We start from the raw sequence: 24,497 nt of genomic DNA, 5'->3' as shown, positions 1-24,497 counted from the left end.
AGTCTACAACAGCCTCCAGAAAGCAAAACATTAGAGGGTTTGGTGCTTCAGTGTATGTAAGGAACTTTTGCAAAAATACATATATATAGGTGGTATATAGGTAATGCAGGTATATAGATGGATATAGACCCCTTTGTAAAGAGTTTGTAAACGGTGTGATTTTTTGAGGGGCAGGGCTTAGCTGGAGGTTAAACATCTCAAACACTATAGCTTGTAAACGCTGGTTAGCATATTTCAATGAACTGTTTTGGCAAGAATGGATGAGGAAAACGTAGAGAATACACTAATACACTCACTCTCTGAGACCGTGAGCGTTATATTAAAAGTTCACTCTGACTAATGGTACTATATTCACTGACCCTATTTGACCAAAGGATGACACAGAGGTCCGTCTTATGAAGTCTCTCCAAGAAAGATATTAGCAGAAGTATGTGGAACCACTGTGGAGGGTAAAGTAGTAAATGCAACTTCAGTTTAGACATCCATGAAACAGCTAGCGTTAGCTAGCGGTTAGCATTACCACTAACGTAACAAAAATCCCTCAAATAATGATTCATGTAACATCATTTCAGTCACAGTTTATTCTAACCCATATTGTTATCCAGGCTGAAACTGATGATGCGATACATATTAATGACAACAAGTGTGTGCGTTGTTCTTGATTGTCTTACTCCAATCCTTTCTTTTAATCGCCAAAGCCAAACCAAAGATGTCTACGACTGGCAGTGGTTGGTATGTGATAAAACCTCCAAGTTAGTGTTTTTAATTTTTTGGTTTTGGCACCAAAAAATACAGCAAGGCGACATTTTCACAGTTGAAAGTGACAGTGTTTGTCTCAAGCCTCCCATTGTTTTGACTCCGATAAACGGCGTGATATCACAGTGACGTATTCCATAAAGGGGTCTATATAGCATCAACTAAACGCTGGGGACTGTGTGGTGGGCACAAAGCAGAAGACTAAGATAAGATAAATAGTGGATATGGGCCAGAAATAAATCAATGTTTCATATTTCTTTTGTTGTATTATAACAAAAATAAATATTCAAATAGTTTAGATCATTACATACATAAGTCGAGGAACTGAGTTTTAACGACAGGACTCTACAGATATAATGCTTGAGTCTGACTCACTTGCCAGATATTGATTGCAAAAAAAAATAAAAAATCAGGTAAGATTTGTTATTGGTAAAGTGACAGATTTGATATGTGTCTGAATTAAAGTACAGCCTGACAGAAGGCTACACCTGTCATTCTACAAGACACATCAACAGAGACTGTTGGGGTCATCGTGATTGAGACAGTTCTCATTCCCGGCCGAACCATCAAGAGGCAGCACATACGATAGCCACATGCTGGCAGAAATCCCCAGACAAATATGTGAGCTATCTTCTCTGGCTCAATTCTTAGCTTCTTCTTACTTAACTATTCCACCACCTCAAAAGTCCGTTCCAGTTGAAGCACACAGGCCAAATGTTCAACAGATGAACATTTTCACTTAAAGGTTGTGTCTAGAACAACCATTGCGTAGAGGGAAAGTTCCCCAGTCCAGAATGCTCTGCTTACACTGTGCATCTATTCACCTGTCCAAATAAATGCTCTGCCTCATCTACAAATACCAGCCTGCCTAGTGAAGGAATAAATGGAAGACGAAAAATCACAAGTTGTTGCACAAATCTCACACTGATTTTCTTGAACAGTGATTGATGCGTCACGGTGTAGATGAGAGTTTACACCATAAAGCTCCTAAAACAACAACATTAATAATCAAATACCACTGCACAGAGTACGAGACCAAATGGCAGAATCATGCTTACTGGCAAAGTTTACTGGAGCAATTATTACATATGCCCTTTGCAGGCCTCATAATACTGTTCACTAATGTGTTTCTCTTCCCATAATGGTTTCTATAAATCACTGTTGACTCCATTTTCTGGAAACGGAGTGGTGCTAATTAAGAGGAAAAGCATTCTGAATCTATACAGGAGGTTATTATCGCAGCTGGATGACTCACTCCAACGTCTTCACATTGTCTATGAAAACAAACAAGCAAAATAACATAATCACAGATGCACTTATGAAAGTTGGTTCAAAAAGTGTCAGCAAGCCATTCCAGAACTTAGTTTATGTGTTCCTGCCATTTTGTCCTGTCCCTATATTTACGAGCATATGGAAACACACACACGCATAAAACTACTTTCATCTTGGCTCATCCTTCAAAGATCATCAGTTGCCTTTTATCTCTTCTGCCATTCTTTTCCAAAAGACTGACAACATCCTATATCTCTAAAGCCATTCTTACACTCACATAGTTTTTGTGTCGGCCCTTTTGAATTTATTGCAGTCCACAATGCCAGTAGATTACCTCTTTCTCTCTCTCTCACCCTCTGATTTTCTCTCTGCACACAACAGTGCTGCTAAACCAATTCAACACCATGGTAACACGAGGCCCTCATTTTGTTCAACTGATGAATTGTCAGTTAAATTAATGAATCCATTTTGCCTTCCAGTGTTTTTCTGTTTTCAGATCCAGCCAGTTGGACCATAAGTCAAAGTAAAATCAGTCTCCTTCAAAAAGCATTGGCACAGATGCAAGGAACAACTACGCTGGTTTTCTTTTTCACCCACCGTGCAGAACTGTGGCATATTTATGAGCTAAGAATGGCTAGAGAAAGGAGAAGTTCCAGCTAGCATTACACAACCCTGAGAAACATATCAAAATCCCTGTCCTGAACCAGCAATACAAGGTTCTCTGTACAGACCAACTGAGGAAAAAGACAAATGAGGATTGCTTCATTTGCACTTCCTCTGATTACTGGGGGGCTTTAAACCCTTTAACACATGTCGCTTCCAATGCATGTCAGCCTGCAGGTATAACTCTTTGTAGCAGATTTCCAAAAACATTTCTGGAGCAGACTGAATATCAATCAATCAAGGAAAGGTTTCCAACTCCTAATCTTTACATTAGGAGAAGTCAACAAAAATAAATTAAATTGTTGCTGAAGAGAGACCAATCTAAGTAATGGACATCTCCCTCGGCCGACCGACATGTTCCTAAGAACTTCACTTCTGAGTCAGTGTTGATTAGATCACAACCTGAGCCATTCAGGCAACATGAACAACATTACAATCTTTCAAGCATTGGCCCTGATTTGTCATCTTTCCTGTCCTCTGTCATCATGTCATAAGGGAAGATATTTTTGTTTTGACACCCAGCTGAGACGGGTTCGGGGGTCTCATAATATGTTGTGTTCATTTGGCTGGCTCTGATGTTGTAATTAAACACGGTCTTGCGTCACCCACTCTTTCCTCTGAGGAGAAACCACCATTGATCAACGTAAGCACTTCCTGATAGGAAACTGAAGTGACGCCCACCATCCATGCAAACACAGAAAGGGCAAACACAAACAACGTGTCACGTGATGCTGCAGGTAGTTTTTAATAGACCGGCTAGTGTGTTTGTATGATTAACCATGCTGACCACTATTTACTAAGCACACCAAGGCCCTTCAAACTGATGCAGTTTCTCACACCCCCCAAGGCCTCACGGGTTGTTTCAATGTCAGAATAAAATGGGACTGTGAGACTGTGCAGTGATTAAAAAATAATAAATAAAATGTAAAATTGGTTGGAAAAAAAAAAAAAAAACGGCATATCTGCACTTTAGAACATCTATTATATTCAACAATAATGCACACTGATGTGATTTTTTCACCTTTGTCAAATTCTGTACTGCAGCCCCTCTTATTTATGCTGCTGTAATTCTGTCAGGTTTGTTGCTGAGCCAAATAAACTGTAAACCCTCAAGTCTAAAAAGATTTTTCACTTTTAAAACTATGCAAAAAAATAAGATTGAAACATACCAGCCTTCAGGGAAGGGATAAACAACAGGATGGCAAACAAATGAAACATCTATTATACCTTATTTGTCTAGCGAAATCAAAGAGCCCTAAAATAAACAACTGGCTCCACTGTCTGTCACATACTGTATGCATTCATGCTCCTCCATCCTCCTCCTTCTGAATTTCCCACAGTCCAGCTGTTTCACGACAGAGGCCATGCATTATCACACCCTCCCTGAGCCAGCATGTATAAATAACATCACCAAGTAACACTGCAGCGGATAAAATTAAGCCCATAACTTACTTTCAGTCTTGTGTCCAGCACACAGGATTGCATCTGTTTCCACAGCAACTGTGGCCCATTTGGGGATATTTTTAAAAACTGACACAAAGCACCTAAATGTGTAATTTGCCGGTATGAAATGTGCTGGTATTCTTCAGAGCAGCAAGAATGTGAAAAGAACAATACTGATGGCTGCTTACCTAAATATATAAATGGATTTGTCAAACAGCCGGAGCCAGAGCTCAATGCAAACACTATAGGCAGACCGAAGTACATCAACTCATCAACTTTTTGAGCAAACACAAGGCAAAAATACAATCACCGCTGTGAATAATCCCAAGAGCACCTGAATTACAGATTCATGTTAACTTCCAGAAGAATTGAGTGAGTTAAGGAATACTGTATGTTCACAACTATTTCTACTTCACTTCAAATTTTGCAGCTGGACGAGTTCAGTGAAATTGGCCAAAACATCAGCCCAGCCTCTCAAACTGACCACACATGAAGATATGAGTCTTTACTCACCTGCAACTCAGCCTGGGGTACGTAAAACGCACTGACAAGGAGGACGACATACCAGAGGAATGTTTCAAACATGCAACGAACATAAAATTAACTGTAGTCAAATAGCTGTGACTAGGGATTCATGCGGAACACATAAATTTAAAGAATTACAGAAGACACGGACGACTTGTTGTCACAGAGGAGCACATGACAAACTAATGCGCCAGAAGCTCAAAAGAAGGGACAGATGACTACAAGAAGGTCTTTGTGCTGTCCAACGTGCCTTGAGGTGCTGTTGCTATGCTCCAACCCACATCCCATCACGCTGTCAACATGTGGAGGATCACTCATTAGGTCAATAATGCTCTTGTGTGCGAGTGCACGTGTATTCTTTCTTGTCAGGTGGTGACACATGGCTCGTCTGTTTTCCTCACATTTGAAAGTGGTAAAACTTTAATTTAATATGCCTCACAAGATTAGCACTAAACACCTAGCACCTAGCATTAACACCAAAAAAAGGAATGTGCTTGTTGGTTAGGTCACACTATGAGCTGACCGTCTATTCGCTCCAGGCCTTTACCAACCTATTCCTTTCCCTACCAGGCCATTTGTTTTATTATTTATCCATGTGACTATAGCTGTCATCATCACATACTCACCTCAGCAAGACGAGCTCTTCTTTGAGCCGTCACAGACACTGAAGCTCACGCTGTGCTGACAACTACTTGGATTTAGTCAAAATACGCGCCAGACAGAAGCTGCTGACAGAGGAAAGTTATATGGTTTCAGTGTCTGTCGTATTAATTACCCTGCTCTTGATTCTCTCAACAGTGAGATTGACTAATTATTTAATTATTTTCCTCCTACAACAGATCAACACTATTATTTGACAGATACTGACACGTGCGGAATACAAATAAATCAATTTGCGATGTTTATAAATGTGCAATTAACATAATGCCAGTTCAGCTGGTTAAGGACTGATGTTAAATAAAACCTGTAACCTAGACCGTGGTTGAATCAAAAACGAAAATTTGAACCGGATGTCAATTACAACACGCACACATTACAAGAAACTGCGTGAGTCCATTGACCACATTCATGGAAGTGAGACAACTTCAGAGTGGGTATGTTTTCATTCAAAACAGAAATGAAATGCTTGAGGTAAGTGCGTAAAAGGCGTGTGGGCCAAGCCACCGGCATGGATAAATGAAGACTAACCGAAGAGCTCCCAGCGACAGTGGTATCATTTCTTCAAATGTTCAAATACAGCACTCTGGCGCTAAGCTGAATTTTTCGCTTTGTATATTGTTCTCTCAGAACCTCAAAAGCACACAGACACAATTGAGACTTGAGACTATCGCACTAAATCTAATTGTGAAATTGTGCCCCCAGGTAGCCAGTTACCCACAGTGTTGCAGCGGAGGCCCGAGGATCTTCTGTCTGTGATGGTGAGCCACTACAAATAAAAAGGAGAGGATAATCTCCACAGGCATTATATATCACACAGTTTTCGCACAGTTGATCAGCGCCCTACGGGGAGTATACTGTAGATATTGTCAACACTGTGCAGACAGGGCGAAGCTGTCAGAAACTGTGCATCCCTCGTAGACAACGCCAGCTCGCAATTGTGAAACGGGAAGTGCAATTTTGCTCTGGACTCAGGGATTTAAAGGAGCTGCTGCCTCAAGTTTAGAGCAATTATCTGAGTCTGTAGCTGTCTTACATTTTATATGAATGGAGGTTTATTTGCAGTGGATGTTGTAAGCAATTCAGAATCTGAGAAGTGCATGTTTCATCTGCATGCTTCCTAGTATGAACACATCTTCTCTAGAGGGACCAGATACTACAGAGAGCTTCTCTGGCTGCACTTGAAAATTACAACACTTTAAAAGAAAGACTTTAGAAAAATTTAGGCAGATCCTCTCTGAATATAAAGATTGAGCAAAAGTATTAAATAAATGGAAGGCCAACAATGTTTTCTATCAGTGCTTTCATATCCTCCTTCATCTTTGTATGCAGACCGACTACGTGAAGTGCACATAAGATCATCTGCTGAGAATTAAGAAGGCTTCTTACTGTAGAGGTTGCCTGAAAGAAAAAACCTTTCACGTGTCTAAGCTATATATAAATATTTTAAAACACACTTGACTTGGTTTAGACATTAACAGCAATAGTCATATCAAAGGAAACATGACACATCAAACACCAGAACATTAGAAAGATTGAAGCCTAAGAAAACTAAATATGGGTGTGAAACTACCTTCCACTGTAAGAAGAATGACCTGACAGAGGTCCACTGTCAACAGGCCATTTACTACTGGGTTCTACAGTATGTGGATGCTGTAATATGTTTTTCATTTTAATTTTTTTTCCATGGTTGTGCCGTCATCTGGTCACGTTCATCACAGTTTTGCACGGTGACTGATAACCCAGCAATTTAGCGCCATGCAAGCATGAGGTGAATATAGCATAGTTTACACATAAGGGAAGTGAAGATGCTCCGGTTGCACTGCCAAGGAGATAAAGATTTCCAGCTGTCTCATTTACAGTAGACCTACTGTAGCTTCGGCACTCGGCGTCTCTGATGATGACGGCACTCCTGAGAAATCTGTTATTTCTGTGCTACTGACTTGAGGTGCGATCAAACAGAAACAGAGCAGCCTGCAAATTGACTGATGAAGCACTGGTCAGTATGAAGCAGAATCAATCATGCAGTCATAATATACTGCAGGTGACAGCACCCTGATGGACAGCACTATAAAGTCTGGAAAATGAAGCCATGTGCCATTGGCCTGCCGTACACAGACAACCAGGCCGCTGCATTGCTAACCGGGATATAATTCTAACAGCAAAAGTTGTACGCATCAAATAAATATTTTAGCATTTGTTTGTTCCTCTGTCCGTCTTTGCAGAGAAGCAGATGTGCAGAGTATTGTTTTCTTGACACTTGAAGGCTGACATCACTATACATGACATGGCCTGATGGATGCTGACCCGACTACGTAAAAGGACAAGTTGCAATATCTTTTCAGTCTATTGTGATTTAAGTTTACCATGTGCCTCTTATCAAGCACCCAATCGGTGTAGCGAAACTCAGAATGTCCTCATTAATATGTTTACAAAACCAACATGGTACTACAAACAAGGACGGCCGAATCGTTAGTATTATTCCAAATTAGGAAACAAAAAATAACGAAACACATTAAAAAGTGCGAAGCGAGGTGTTACATTCAGCACTTCACGGGGAGGTAATGAGCGTGTCCTGCCATTTCAAACGCTGCACTGTTCTCGGGACAGTATGATCTCACTGCGGTCAACTGCCCTCTGTACCCACTGCTCTGCACACCTTCCGCGCAGAACTTGTCCAGCCAAAGTTCTGTTCCCTGCCGTTCCCCCGGCTCACACTTTCAACCATCTGGACACGCGCCTAAGGAGGAAGTCACGGCGGGGAAGGACTGCCTCTCACACATACGTGTGAGAAGGAGACCGTGCAGTTTTGACATACTGTTCATGCAGTGTGACACTGACACATCTGCTGCAATTGCAACCTTCATTTTGTGAAATGAGTGCGCTCCTGTACTGATCTGCTAAAACACACATTGCGCAGAGATATGAAACTGGACAATTCGGAATGCACTTTGTCATGTGATCAATGACATAATTCAACAAATTGCATCAGTGCAGTTCCATCCATGTTTATTAAATACAAAAATTCACCACAGCGCGTGACTTTGACTGTGCCTGCAAAGGTATCAATGTGCAGTAAACACAACAAACAGCAACCAGCTTGAGTGCATTTGTTTACTATTAAACAACAGATGTAGGTGCAGAGAGAACAGATGACATGTGCTAGCAGCTGGGCTACGCTGTTGTATCACTTCTTTCTCCACTGCTACAGAGAAAGTACTTAGGAACACAATATGTGGTCCTTGCCAAACGTAGCTAGACTCAGTCCTCATCAGAATATGATTCTGGTAACTTTCCATTAGGGTTTCATTATGGGGCACGTTTCAGCCGATACAGAAGATAGTAGAACCACACTACATGACTGGATAGTGGTACAGTCAAACAGTGCTGTTGTGTTGCGTCGGAAAACAAAGTCAATTCCACAACAACTACTTCACTGTCGCTCTTCTGTCCATGAACGCATAAAGCCTGCCCCGAATGATTTGATCAGGCCGCTAGATCTTTGCTGGAGCATAAGCAGTTGCCATAACAACAAGGGGGTCCCAGGTCAGCTTCGGGCCACAAAGCATTTGCGGGTGTGGAGGTTGGTCGGACCTCCAGACTAATGAAGCACATGAACACAAGAGCTTTTGCGAGAATCTCCCAAAGTCAGCTGTGCGTCCGTTTAGTTGATAAAGCACGAAAACCAACACGCAGAAGTCTTGTAGCTTGCTTGGGGAATACATTTGGTGGCTCTTGTATTTATTCATATTATGACACTGGAAGCTCAGCTTGAGTCGTAGACTTAAACCATAGCTGCAAGCTGCATGCCAGCCAAACTCTCCTGTTGCCTCTCCTAGGAGCCTGAAATGAATGCTGTACAATTCTACATTTATATAATAATTTGTAACGTGATCTGGGTGAATGAATATGTACAGCATGCATATAATAAGATAAAAAAAAATACAGGACCTCTTAACTTTTCACACAATGAACCAGCTGTTCATGAACCTAGCATTTCAGAGCAAGAAATTTAAAGAATATAGAAGAATATAGAACTAACTTACATTTTTAAAAGTCACTTCTGTATTTGTCTATCTCTGCCTTGCCTTTTTTAATGATAGTGACGTCTCTTTGAGTATTTCTTCATATGTGTCCATATACAGCATACTGTATACGTGCGCCGTATGGGCGCATGAATGTGTGTTGGTTTAAACTACAGAGAGCCAGTGGATGACGTTACATAATCTCAGACCCAGAGGGAGTGTTAAATGTGGACATAGCCGCAAGTAAGGGGCAGCAGGAATGCCAACTTGTTGGAGAGGAGACAGTTTTGGAACAGAATCCTGCAGCCAGAGAACCACTGAGCAGAGAGAGAGGAGCAGCGGGGGCAACCAGGAAGCCACTTGTCACTGTGCAGCACTCTGCTATATTGAGACATCAGGGCAATGTTAGCTAACTTGTTTAAAAAAAAAAAAAAAAAAAAAAAAAACACACACACACGCACACACCATTTAAACCTTTCACAATCGCCTCGCAAATCATCAAAAACCACACACCTCAAGATTTAAATACGCAAAAGCAGCAAATTCTCATCCTGACTTGGTTCTCTAATGAATAGCTAAATATTTGTGGTTGCAGCCCTCATTTTAATCGTTTCATGTGTTTCACAAGGTGAAGACAATAACAAAAATGAGTAAGAAAATCGTAATCTTAGACTATTAATGTTCACATCTTGGCTTTTCACAAGCTGCCATGATGCTCTTAAGAAGAACAACATTCATCCTCAGCTTTGCTAAGCCAACCTACAAATTTAGGTTTTGTTCTGCCAAGGTGTAATAGGTATTCGGTGGAAACGTCAGACTCAGAAAAACTTCATTTGTCCCCAGGGGGCAATTAAGGGCACACAGAGCAGTCAACAACGACAGCAGCCACTAGTCTTCATATTCAATTCTGAAACTTAAAACAGCTCTACCGTCCAGTTTTTATAGTAAAAAATAAAAATAAAAATAGCGGAGATAAATGATATAATTATGTCCAAACACTGATTCATCTGCTGCTCATTCCATTTCAAGTCCTTCGATTGTGAGCTCAGCGAGCTAAGTAGGCATTTCACAGCTGTAATTTGTTATCCATTGCTGTATAATAAATAACCACCAAAAAAGCTTTTCTGTCTGTAGAACTACGACTACATGCAGTGCAGGGAAGAGAAGGCTTTGTGCTCTGTGTTAAGAAAGAAACCTCTTTCTAAAATAATCACCAAGCCAGAAGCTTAACTGGGGTGAACAGATTTGAGTTTGTGGAAAAAAAACAAAAAAAAAAGCAGGGGACACACACAAAAACAGAAGCGCAACGCAAATTCGAAAAAAGTAGACAAGTTTGAAACTGTTTCAAAGTTGGACACATTTTTAGGTCTCAAAAAGAGGACATGTCCGGGAAAAAGAGGACGTCTGGTTGCCCTAGCTTAACCCACATACGGAATGAATTGGAAACAAAGAACATTCAACAGATCCTGATAAATAAGCTCAGTCGTCTGTGTGTTAACTGAAGGCATTTAGGGTCATTTTCATAACATCCCATCACCCCTGAATTCTTAATCAAACACATGTTCTAATCTGCTAAAACAAGCCTTTGGCACTGTGATGGTTTTTAACGCCAACTGCTGTCATTTTCACATACAGCATACAGTGTGATTGGAGTGTGGTTTGCAGCATGTATTATGTCTCATGGGTATAAAATAACAGAGGTCAGCCAGTCTATATATTATTTTATTAAACTATATTAGTGCAGCAAGTCAGCGCAGTTCCTCTTTACCAGAGTAGTGGAAATCCTTATTTTCTACACAACAGTCAAACAGCAAACGTTCATTATGTGTGGGGAATGCTTGTACCTTTGATGAATTTAGCTTCATATTAATTTGATCTACATAAAACAAAACAGAAATCCTTCGCAATGCGAGTTGTGTTAAGTCACAACTGTCTGTCTCTGATTGGACTTAAATTATTTTCCTCAGCTAGTGGAGCAAAGCTAAGCATTAGCCCCGAAACAATTGTTCAGACTCGGGACCTGCCACAGAGGCCCCCTGACACTAGTTGTTTTTCCAGGCTTACAAACAGGGGTTACAGAAAAGAGGCCAGAGCCAAGTTACCGCTTTGAACACACACACGGAACTCATTTTATCAAATTCCCAATATTACAAACAGTTAGTACTGGCTCTGTGTGAACAATTTCCAGTGATAATAATGAGATATACACATGAACGTTTCAAGAAACAGAATGTAAGACATAAGTTGTAGATAGATATTTATATGCAAATTTAAACAAATGAAAATACCACTGGACCTTTCTTCACTTTGGTTAAAATTCAAAACTGCCAAATTATTTCTAATGTCTAAATTTCAGGTGACAACAGAGTTGTTTTTGAGAGGAACAAACAAATGTTGCTGACTAACCTGCACACCTCCCAAATTTGCTCATGCCAGTTTGTGAGTGTCAAACTATACCAATCAATCTAAGCATTTTATCCGAGGACAGCGATATATTTGATTATCGTTAAACAGTGTTCTGGTAAACTACGCTGCAGAATTCAATGCTGCTGTTTGTGACATGCTGCAGCAATTCCCCAGACTGAGGGGGGGTGAGGGGTCTGTGGGGGGGTGGGGGCTGTGGGGGGATGATGGGCTGTGACATGAGGTGATGAGACCCCACATGAGGCTGTTGTTTACATATTTCTGTGGAAGGACAAACGAGGAGGCCTGACCATAAACCCCCTGGATTTCCAGTATGCTGAGACTGGATTTAAGGAAGCTACTGTCTGGATGTAAAAAAGGCAGGAGGAAATGAAACTTTAAGGCAAACCTGAAATGGAAAAAAACACATTTTATCAACGTAAGAGTGGACACCGATTCGTGGTACTTGCAAATTCCCCTTCTAAACTGACTACATACAGCATATATGTGCAATTCAAGTGGTCATTTCATGTGGAAATATCTATATATATATATATATATATATATATATATATATATATATATATATATATATATTTTTATTTTTTTTTATATATGTTTCTAGATGGGCTCCTAAAGTAAGCCATGTTTCAGAAATGTCCTTTACAAAACAAAATGCTCCTATGGGATTTAAGCAACTGTGCCAACTCTTCATGCGTCATGCCAGCTCATAACAATATCCCGGAATGTCACAAGTTAGCTTATTGTCACATTACAGCCGCACGTTTAAATATTCCCGAAGAACCTCTGAACTGTCGGCATATCTGTTTGGGGAACTTTTCTTTTGTCTTTTTTTTTTTTTGCAATAACTAAGCATGAGAAAACGTAGCTACAGATTCTCTTTAAGCTCACTGATGAAGCTTCAAAGGAGTGGGCTGGGAGAGCGACGCTAAAGAAAGAGCTAAGGGCACATTTCATAACAAGACTATCCCCACCCTGTTGTGGAGCTAATAAAAACACACTTCTCAAACACACAGCTGCTAACGTAAGTCTAAACTGACCAACTGCTAGTAACCCGGAGTCTCTGCCCTGCAGATAGATACACGATAAGAAGATTTTGCTGCATACTCCTGTCTGGTGTGAACCTAGTCTTCCTGCTGTCTGGCAAGCCAGGATCAGACAATTTATGCACCGCATGAGATCGCATCCACGAGGCGGATGATCTGATTCAGGAAATCAAATCAATGCTTTCCATCAGCTGGAAAAAAACAATGTGCAACTAAATCGGTTTAGTAGAGTCAATCGCCTGGCATTTCTTTGTGATTACATTAGCTACATTGGTAGACTGACATAACCGGCAATGAACATATTCAAAATTAAACCAAATTCATTTGTGTTCAAATATCTTGGCAACACATATATCCCTTAACAAAAGCGCTCTTATCCACTTCCTCTTACAGTCATGCAGAATCAGTTTCCACAATCGTGATCCGCGTCGCATCATGTTGCAAGAATCAGGGAGAGGGTTTATGTGCATACAGTCTGTGTGGCGGGCGGAGGGTGGGCGGTAAGGCAAATATGGGTTATGTATTGTTTCAACATCTTTAAACCAGTCAAACAACATCAGTGACTGGCAGAATCTGAATGAAAATAGCTGTTGTGTTGTATGAACAGACTTCATCCGTCTGTAGGCTCTTACTGAACGCCTCGTTTCGACTCTGCCACTTTCCGAAGTTTCTTCTGTTTCACCCCTTTTCCCCTCTTTCCTCCATCAGGGCTCCTGTAAACACCAGCGCAGGCCCTTTGATCTTCCCGGCTTGTCATGTGTCAGAGGTCAGATAGCTGCATTTTCTCACACACTCAGTATCTAGCCCAGTCACCAGAGCCCTGGCCCCATCCCCCCACTGCACTGTTGCTCCCCTTACCACCATGTCTCTCCTCCCTTCATGGCAAGCTCAGTGCTGTCAGTAAAGGTCAACTCCACCTTTACCCCACAGAGGACTTTGCCCCACAGTAACAACAGCGCCAGCACCACGTCACGACAGACAGGGCTGACTTCAAATGTTAACACAACCAAATATTAAGAATTAGATACATATATAATATTATACCTAACATTATTAATACAATATTATATAATATTTAAAAGCAAATGATAACTCAATCCCTACAGTAAAGCCATTTTTAGTCACGTGTTTCATTAAACTGTATATCTTATACATTTCTGTGGTTTAATAGCTGAATGAACGAATGAATGAGACCGCCCATGAAGCGGGTGTCTCCTTCTTTCATTTCCTTCACAGGCATTTTAAAAAACTTCCCCGTTAAACTTTTTTATTTATTTTTTTTAAGGTGAGCTGTTTATCGTGTAAAGAATGATTAACGGATGCTTTGGAATAAAAGGAAGCATAAGGTTCTTAAGGGGCAAACGGTGCCTGAAGGAACAGCTTATTGCCCATTCTTTGGTAATATTCTAGCTTACTGATTACCTGCTCCTTGATCAAGCTCAACACTAGAGGACGGTAGGTATTACGACACCATTAAATTTTTACTTACATCTTACTCTTTACTTCCTTCAGCACTTACACACTCTTGGCCAATGTGAGAACTTGAGCCAAGCACGCTAATATCTCTAAAGGCACGCAGAAGTAACTTGCTGTCAAACATGATTATATAGAATTACGTTATATATCAGGACTGAGCTTGATGCTGAGACAGTTGTTCTAAAGCATTTGAAATGTGGGGTGTGATGAAAGTCATGCTTTACTAGCATTTTGCAGATACATGCTGGAGTAGCTACTTACAATGAGAGCAAAAAGCTGTGCTGGTCCTCCTCAATAGGTAAGAAGAGTCGAGAAAATAAAACAAAATCTCAGTGTCATGTGCTGTAGTTAATTAATCACATCACATATAATAAAACTACCTTTATCAAATGTGTTATCATAATAATATGAGACTTTGTTAATTGTTACCTTGATCCTGAGGCAATGCTAGCTGTTACGCAATCAGAGAGATCAGAGCTATTATATTCAGGGATATTTATTGCTCTAAGTCATCCCAGTTGAATTATGATGTCTAGTTGGTTAATTGTTTTGAGAATATTATGTTGCTGAAAGAGTGACATTCTCTTTAGGACTAATGGATATAATGGAGAGAGGCCTAACATGTAAATACAACTACATAGTATGTAGTAGTAGTGTGTAATAAAACGTAATGCCTAGCTGTTGCGTCCTTTTTAATTTTTTCTTCCATTACCATCCTTCACAGACTTAAAACCAGGACAGAGTTCTCATCTCTAATATATTTAACTAGAAAAACAAAGGCATCAACCGTACGGTGTGGCATAGTCGTGCATGGTAGCTGTCTAAGTGATTATGGTAGTGGCACAGGGATAATCTGGATAAGCTGAGCATGGACACTGAGGTTAAACATAGTGCCACATCTACCCCCTTGCCCTCGTTGCCCCCTTTCTACTGCAAATTCACATGGAATCTCGACACCGGGGTTGGAGGTCAGGTAACGCAAAAGGGAAACGGTCCTAAACACGCTCGCTTCCTCAGAACCTAATCAGGTTACCAGCATCCTTCCTGATCGCGTCACCATTAACAAGTGTCGGGCCCAGCTTGCGGGACCATGACATCTGAGGAAGCCGGGTGATTAAAATCCTTTCTTCATTTTCAATTATTGCCACAACTAGCTGGAGACCTGTGAATGCGATGTAATGATTGTATCTCAATTGGCATTTCGAAAAAGATGGCTACACTGAAGTCAGAGTTCATTTCTGCCCTGCATTCATCCAAATATTTTCCATTTGAATTTGTAAGAGGATTTCATAGGTATTTTAGTCTGCTTAACGTGCTCCTTGTAACTGACACTAAAAGGGGAATTATGGAAGACCTCCACCGATACGCCATGTAACAGTGGTAGCAGATCGGATGGAAGAAGCATCTAAGGATGTTTTATTGCACTGTCAATCATCATTAGAGTTGATAATACTATACAACAAGCACATAATTAACCCCTTAAAGCATAAATTTAACAGTGCATGTGACTGATATACAAGGTCAAATGCCTTAGAAAAGTTCCTGGGGACTATGCAGACAGAAAGAGATCGGGCCTAATCCTTGAGTTCTATTTTAAATATGTGAAAATTATACTCATACAGATTTCACAAGACTGAAAGAGAGAACAAGCAAACAAGCCCACATTAATACACTTATGCTGTACGCACAAGAGCACATAAACTTTTAAATTCACACCTATCATCGGCAAGATGCGAAAAAATACATCTATAATACACTGAATGATGAGTCGATTTTTTTTTCGGCAAATTTGTTTGCAGATTTGTTTTGCTGGTAGGCTGGAGATGCTGCACAGAGCTCATCTGAAAGCCTTGTTAGGCAGAGACAGCCGTGGGCACTGATGAGCTCACAGGATCAATACAGAATACCAGCTCCACACGTCCAAACTCTGACTTTACATTATATTGTTCAAGCGCCTCCATAAGCAAGGGAAAGAAAGACAGACGATGTTTACTAATCTTTGTTGCTGACATAAAAATGGCAGAGAACGCAGCAAAACTTGACACACACACACTTCTAAAATAAAAAAGGAACAATGGAAGACTTATTTTCCAAAGCCAGTATTTGTATCATTCAGCCCTCTTTCTACTCTAATCCAGAACACTTTAATCCAACGTAGGACCGAATATAAATGAAATATATGCATTAATAATTGAGGAATCTCTTTTTTTCCCCCTCATCATAATCACTTTTTAATCAAATGCTCCTTACAGTAATCTTATGCAGATGTAAGCTCTTTTCCCCAGACACAAGGGAGCATCCATGACCTCAATCTAGCTGAATAACACACATATATAAATATCACTCACACTTGCACACACAGACGGACCAACACAAACGCAACGTCATAAACAAGGGTCATAAATAATGGAAAGACAAACAACTGAGCTAAGTTCCTTGTGTCGTCACTCCCCGGCGGCATGAGCCGCTGGTGCGCTGTCGAACGTTTTGCGACGTTACCTCATTTGCTCATAGCGAGCGTTCCCGTGTTAAGCGTCTCGGTGCGTTTTGTGCACAATCTTTCCCCGCAAACATAAGTATTCATTTATCTGCGAGCTATCCATTGATTTTCCAATCTGCTTCATTTGCTGTAAGCCTCTAATAGGCTTGAACATAGCAGCAGCAACAGCAGTAACCACTCATCCCGATCAATTAAAACACAAGTGTCTCTATGCAGACCCTACAGCAAATGCTACAATGCTGTTGTGAAAAAAAAAACACAATGGAACAGCAACGTGGTGCTTCTAAAAAAAGAAATCACTGGACGTATATCCATATTGTGTCGCCATTAGATAAAAATAAATAGGACATGTCAGTCATGATTAGTTTGTCCGTGACCTGGCGGCGTTTCCGTTGTGAGATCTGTATAATCACTGTTTTCTTCTATCTAAACCTCATGCTATTCTGCAAAATAAGGAGATTTGACCAGAACAGCAGATGTTTTTTTTTTTTTTTTTTATCTGAGTTTAGATCATAACCAAAACGCAACACTGTCACTGTTGTAATCTACAGAGGACTGACTGTTTATTTTCATTGTTACCATTTCCCATGTGTTTTTTTTCAGCTGGTTATCACCTCGGTCAGAACAGTGAAACTGCCACTGAATACAAATAATGTCCAGGCACTGAACTTACTGTTAGTTCTTGTACGCATTCTGGATATGCTTTTAAACTGCATGAAAACAGGTAGATGTTTAAGCCTCTTGTGTTTCCAGCCTGTCTGTTCCCGCCTCAAAGTCCTGCCTAGTGATGTGTCTCATGCCTACCTTCTGATTGCAGTCTACATTTTAACCCTTTGTTATTCTTGCTGTGATATAGCGATAGAAACCGACTCCAACCCAGGCCCAGATGATGCTCTGCTGGTGCTCATACTTGTGTTTACCGCACGTGTCAAGTAATGAAAAGTTACGAAATAATGTTCAACAACATTGTAAGAAGATTTTTGTGGCTTTCTTTTCTGTTTGCCGTCTGTTTCCTCTACACCTGTGGCGGCGGATGCGATTACCCAGCCTCAGATTACATTGCGTATCGGAATGGACACCTCATTAAGTTAAGTTAAGTGTTGGGGTGGGGGACGGACCGACTGGAGATGAGGACAGAAGGATTAGGCTATCAAGTGCAGTGCATGAGAGATGGAATATAAGGTAGTGGGTTCCCACGTGTGCCAGTTTCTGATACTTCAGTATATGGACAGAATTAATTGACATAAGCAAGCCCATTCAAGTCAAACCGTGCACCCAACCAATAATAGCATAGCTGTTTTTTTATATTTATATGCGGTTGGCATTTACGTCCCTCCCCCAGCTGATGACACCATGCGACGCGATCCACACCATTGTTGCTATGCAACTGGCCAAACAACCGCATCACCTTGGACACTGTTTTGCCAACTACTTCTGTACACTTGTTCATAATGCTAATTCTGTATATTTCCTTGATTATGCTGTTTATTTTACTAGATAATAATTTTTTTTTTATTATTTTATTTTAATCTAATCTTATTTTATTTTATTTGTGTTTTTTTAAGAGTGTTTACTTGTATGTACAATGAAGCTACTGTGACAAAGTAGTTTCTCTTGTGGATGATTAAAGTCCGTCCAAGTCTTTTCGTCGCGGGCGGCATCTTTGCAGGCTCTAAGACAACAGTTAGTTTGTTAGACAGTGGCATTGTGTTTATTCGTTTTCCCGGCTTCACGGGTTCTCTCGTCTGACTGCTGCTTTCACACCTGAGGTGGCAGATGCAGTCACCCCAGCCTCAGATTACACTGAACATCAGGATCAATATCCTGTGAGAGAGACGACTGTTGGGGAGCGAACATGAGCGAGCGACACTGAGGGGGGAAGAATGAGGCACCATTTTATTGCCTCTCGGGGCCAAACTCGATTGTCCTCACAGGTCAAATTAACCTGAAACAGTTCACGTTCAAAGATCTGAGGCGTGGACAGCGGCCTGACGGAGTTAAATTGAGTCAAAGTAATCGTGTCAAGGTTGATAATTAGCTGACGAGACGGTTTGTGAAGACCAAGAAGAAGAAAAAAATAAATGAAAATGTACAACTGAGTAAGATTGCCGTGTTGTACTTGTGACTTGACGGTGAGGCATGTGCGGCACGGCAGCAGTGAAAACTTCTTTACAGTGGAGAATGTAAAGGAGTGCTTCGCCAAGTAACGCTGGCATGAGCAGTGGCCACATTCCTTACTCCATTTCCAGAGTTTATATTAGTTCAAAGGGAGCAGTAAAGTAAACAATGAAGGGCACTTGAGGCTCTGTTGCATTGAAATGTACTGTGAACATGTATACAATTCAGTTCATTTAATTGTTTTGGTGTTACCGTAGGTCCACACCCGCTCAGAAAATGGCACATGATTATGACTGTTTGCTTCCTGGTCCTTCTGTACGTATAGACTTGATATTCTTCCATCTTAATAAAGTCATGACCTGAAATGTGAATAGTGTCGGTGTAAAAATAAATAAAATCTGAAAACGGATTTAGCATACAGTGGACTTAACCGTCTGCTTACCAGCGCATTTTTACTCTACGTCATGCGTCAACACTGAGGTCACAATCATCTTGAAGTTAAATATACTTGTAATACCTTTTTCACGCGACCACAGCCTTATTCTTGTTAGCCGGTCAGCATATTGGTGGCTTTTTAAAAATACCACTGGAGGACTACCTCGCGTGTCATTACAATAGTTGCGTATCTCGCTGATCACATGACTCATCTCCAGAAGCATTCGGTGTGCATGTATTGAACACAACTCCCTTTCTTCCTATTTAAAACTTTATGTGATACAGTCCTTTAGGGCAGAGATGACGCCACTTGCTCACATAATTCATGCAAGAGAAATCAAGCAAGACTTGGTGCCCCGAGGAGGGGTTAATAAAACACAAAAGATGCTGTGTAGTAATTTTCCAACCCCACTATGAAAAAAAAAGGCATGACTGCAGATCAATAACTAACCAAGTGACAAATTTAACACTACAATAAACCATCCTTTTAAACTCAGTTTTAGTGAAACATGTGAACCCAGTCTCAGTAAACACAGCTGTGCACCAGTTACTGGCCTATACCAAGTTAAGAATCAGTCCAATATAGCACATGATGCTAGGTTTGTAAACTACTAAACTCTTCTCGCTAAGATTCCCCTAGTGCTCTAGGAATTCTTAAAAAAAGCTGACCTGCCAGATACTTAAAGACTGGCTTTCACTAACCTTAGTGCTGCCATGCTTTCATTGTGTGGACCTACTGAAGCAAGCTAGAACAAACAAAAAAAACAAAAACAAACTTGCAACACAATTATTCACTAAGAGTATTTCAAAATGTAAGGACTCGTATGAAATATTAATAATCGTATATGTTTTTGACTAATGCAAACTAGCCTCTAGACATGAACATAAGTATGATACTCCAAAGTCTTACCAGGTCTGGTGCAATGGTGTCACAGCAGCAAGCTGCAGTTGCATTATGCTCCTGTGTGTGTAGGCTTGCAGAGGGGTATTGGGTAAACATGAGAAAATGATTAATCCAGACCATGTACATCTATTCTAAGTCTATTCTGGGCTGACCTCTGTACAAATTCTCCTTACACAACATAAAATCAGAAAAAAAAAAGGAGAAAGAAAAAAAAAAACGGGAAGCCCCCTCAGCAACATTCTTTGGAATTAAACCGTTTACTTTCCTCTCCTGATTTGTGACTTCCCTAATATGGCCTAGTGCAAACTTGCCTCATGCTGCATGCTATTTTTGTTGTGTCACTGAGATAATAACCCTAGGCCTTATCATACTTCTCAGTGTCTTGAAGGGCTGACTGTCATCCGCCTCCCGCTTTCTCACTGTGCTGAATAGAGAAGAGTCATTCAAAAGTTGGGCGCAGAAAGCAATAAAAGGAGATGGAGGAGGTGCGGGGAGAGAAAATCCTGCAAAAATAATTAGCTGATGGAAATCAAATATCAATCTTGAGTGGAGCAGGCCGTGATCATGGGACCACAGTACATGCTATGGATGCCAACAATCAGCAATGCTATTCGACAGATGGATCAGAGCCCTGGCCTAGACTGAGCTAAAATCTCGTGGGCACGTGATCATTGGATTAGCGTTAGCCCAACTGAAAGGGGGAGGAGGTAAGCATGCATGTCACCGCATGCTTCCTTATCACTTCCCTTGAATGTGTTTCCCTTTCTCTTTCACTCTGCATTTCCTCTTATCCCCGTTTGTCTCTAACAGTTTATGTTACATTCATATGATCATGTGCACCAAAGGGCTTCGCCAGAGGACCGGATCACAGGCGAAGAAAATTCTTGGTGTCCTCCCATTTTAATCCTTTATCTGCCCATCCTGTCTCATCTGTTCAGAATGACAAGAAGCCCCATGCCAGGCACAGTCATTAGTGCATAGGTGATTCTAACACTTCACCTTTGCTTAGTCATATCAAAACCACAGCTCTAATTTGCTCATTTCCAGCTACTCATGTCACTGCTGAGAACAGCTCTCTTGTCTTTAACAGCTAAGCTCTCCACTTAGTCACATTTTCTCCTCAGCCTTTCCGGGCTCACCAAACCCTACACCATTTCACCAGCAGGAAAGTAAATAGTCAAACGCTTAAGGGCAAGCTTAAGGACAAGCAACGCTGTGAGCACATGGATAAAGCGCAAGGTTCCCCTGTCTTCCCTGTTGCCACTCCGCCTGTATCTAGGTCCTCCCGTCAAGGACACATTTTGCCACCCAATACATGCCTGGCCAGCATGCCACGGTCCCCTGCCAAAACACCCTGCTTTTCACAGAAACTTGAGAAGACCCGTCATTCCTTTGCACCAGTGACCGCAGGAGGATGTAAGACAACATAATACTTGCCAACAAGATTAAATGCTAAATAAATAGTGTCCACTATTTTCTGCAAATTACAATTTGACTGAAAATCTTGGAATGTCAAACAAAAAGATGGGAAGCATGGGTCCATAAAATGTCACAACCGCAAAGAGAACTTTCAAGAGGCTGAGGCAATGTCTAGAAATTGGTCTTCCCAATTTCTGAAGGAACTAAAACAAAGAGACGCAGCAACCGACAAAACACGATGAATCAATTATCCCCACTGACTGTTGATTGACTAATCTGAGCATTGCTAAAAACCGTCTGCGAGGCCAAATGGGAAAGCGCCACGAGCTAACAACTCCTAGTGCCGCGCTAATGGGAAAGAACTCCCAGATATCACTTAATACTTGATCACGAGGATTAGTTCGAGCCACAGGGGGCGGACGCAGCGACGGTTTTATGGTACGAGCCTAGAAGACGTTTTGTAAGTCTGTGCGGAGGAAAACATTTTGCGTCATATCAAAGCAATTTAGCAAGCAGCAACATGACAAAAGATAACGGGAAGGTTAGCTCATTTGCACATGCAAGAACCCATACGTGCGCAGTATTACATTGGGACATCAATGCATGTGTGACATTTCATTTCTGTCCTCTCTTATTGCCTTGATTTGTTTTGTTCTTCATAAACAACCTCTCACAGACCACATATTCACAGGTGAATAAATCTTCTTCTTCTTCCAATAAACTACATTTAAAATGTGGTTCATGCTACTGGATGCCATGTAATATTGTACTATTTGATGTGATATAAGATTTTTAATACCAGTGGTCGAAGATCAAGTATCAAGAACGAAGGTAATTAGCACATGTGAAAGCTCCCATTCGGAGGGTTCAGTTACAGATGTGTTGACATATAAACACTACCATTCAGCCGGCCTAGCTGGTATTACTTCATAAACGATTTAACTGCCAGTTCATCAGTTTCCCGTGTGTTTCATGCAAACCACTTTTTTCTTCCCTGTAAACAACAACCCAACGAGTTCACACCAGGCTACATGATTTCTCTGTGAATTGAGAAGTAAAATAAGGAAATCCTCAGCAGTTCAACAGCAGGACATGAGGGTGGGACAGAGAAAGCAAAACCTGTCAGTCACCTCACTTGTCAAACATGTGAATGATGTCCACCACTCCACTGAATTCAGAGAACTGTATTCCTTTTATGGGGATTACAGCCAGTGAAAACCGAGTGCACATTGCCGGGGGTTTATGATCCTATTTCGCCTCAGCTGAGGTGACTTGTGCAGGCTGTAGTGCACCATACTGGAGTTAGTGAAGTTAGATCAGACTGATTGGTCCGTTTACACCCGCAAAACGACAGATACATGTCAGAAACTAACAACTTCAGCACGTCAGTATTATAGCAGCACCAAGGTGGCAACAGTTGCATGTTTTAAAGCGAGATTTACATGGACATATGTTCCAAAAGGCCTCCAGTAAATAAGCTGATATGGTGAATAGTAAACTCACAGACACGCTGTCAGTCCGTGACTATAAATATTACAGGGATTCACAGGCGGACCTGCCTGTTGATTCGGCAGCATTAAAGACACAGGGCAGAGAGAGGGGGGAGGAAAAGTGTCACTGAAATTAAACCAAACAGAGATCGTTATACGTGCATATACTTTGCTGTGCAGCGTCACACACACACGGCGGAGCGCCGCTGCCGCACTCACAGTTTGTTTACAAAGCTCTGTCAAAATATTCTTTCGCAACGAAGACGAGGGGAGGACGTTCAGACCGAACGCGTCCAGAGACATTAAACTGTCACACTCACCTCTGCTGAGCGACTGAAGTGGCCGTCCGTGCTCATAAAACGCGAGGAGAGTCTGCAGCGACGCGAGCAACCTACGACAAGAACCTCTCCGTTACTCAGTTCACAACAGTTTGGTTCACAGCTCTCTCTCTCTCTCTCTCTCTCTCTCTCTCTCTCTCTCTCGCTCTCTCTCCACCCACTTCCGGCGGTTCATCCATGTCTGTCAGGAGTAACTGCTTGTGCTTGGTCCTTGACTGTGATGACTGATTTGTCAACAACAAGAACAACAAACACGTTAATATTAATGTTATTATTATTACTATTGTTGTTGTTGTTGTTGTTGTTACCTCGGTTATCTTCTGGTTTCCATGTAGGCTGAAACGTCAGCTTTTCTTTTCTTTTCTTTTCTTTTCTTTTCTTTTCTTTTCTTTTCTTTTCTTTTCTTAGGTTTTTATCATATTAGATTTTATCCTCAAGAGTAATGGCCTGTTGTCATCGCTATATGGCGATGTACTATGTTATAGAAGAACATAGAGACGTGCTTAGTGTTTATTTCTGCAAGATTTTGCAGCAAGAATTTGAAAAACAAAGACCTACTGTAGATCTGTAAAAAATAGGCAAATTAACAGAAGTAATATATACATATATATGTAAATCTGCTCTCTCTTGCACATAATTATGAAGTCAGGACAAGAGCGGTTATATATTTCACTTTCAGGTTGGAGAAGAGCGACATCATCTGGTAGGAAACCAAACTTCATGTGATTTATTTTTCAAAGCTTTTTCTTAGGGGGTTTTGCTCATCATTTATAGCCATACAGAAGGTTTCCCCTGTACGCCATAGTAGGATCCCATGGATGAAAAGAATATCCATGTGATCCTACCGTAATTAATAATGTTTTCTAATATAATCTCATTTTCTTATATAGTTGTTTTGTATGTATCAATTTCTCATTATTACATCTCAGGAAAATCTGTCTGTGGGATGGGAGGCAAAGACAAACAGGAGGTGACAGAGACCGAAGATAAATCTGTCAGAATGAAT

The 24,497-nt window shown here is 40.9% G+C and overlaps 1 protein-coding gene across 2 annotated transcripts in view; it reads right to left on the bottom strand.

Annotated features, from left to right (window-relative positions):
* stat5a (signal transducer and activator of transcription 5a) overlaps window positions 1–23,952 on the bottom strand; it is a 41,310-nt gene extending 17,358 nt beyond the window's left edge. Inside the window, exon 1 of one of the 2 annotated variants that reach the window (XM_047572085.1) lies at window positions 23,474–23,952. The gene's annotated coding sequence lies outside the window, so the exon portion shown is untranslated. The remainder of the gene's footprint in view (window positions 1–23,473) is intronic. The other variant, XM_047572086.1, reaches the window with a different exon arrangement.
* Window positions 23,953–24,497: the final 545 nt, after the last annotated feature.

Source organism: Mugil cephalus, chromosome 20, assembly GCF_022458985.1.
Source record: "Mugil cephalus isolate CIBA_MC_2020 chromosome 20, CIBA_Mcephalus_1.1, whole genome shotgun sequence".
Taxonomy (NCBI): domain Eukaryota; kingdom Metazoa; phylum Chordata; class Actinopteri; order Mugiliformes; family Mugilidae; genus Mugil; species Mugil cephalus.
Note: the sequence above shows the minus strand (reverse complement) of the source record. Positions and strands in the feature narration are given on the sequence as shown.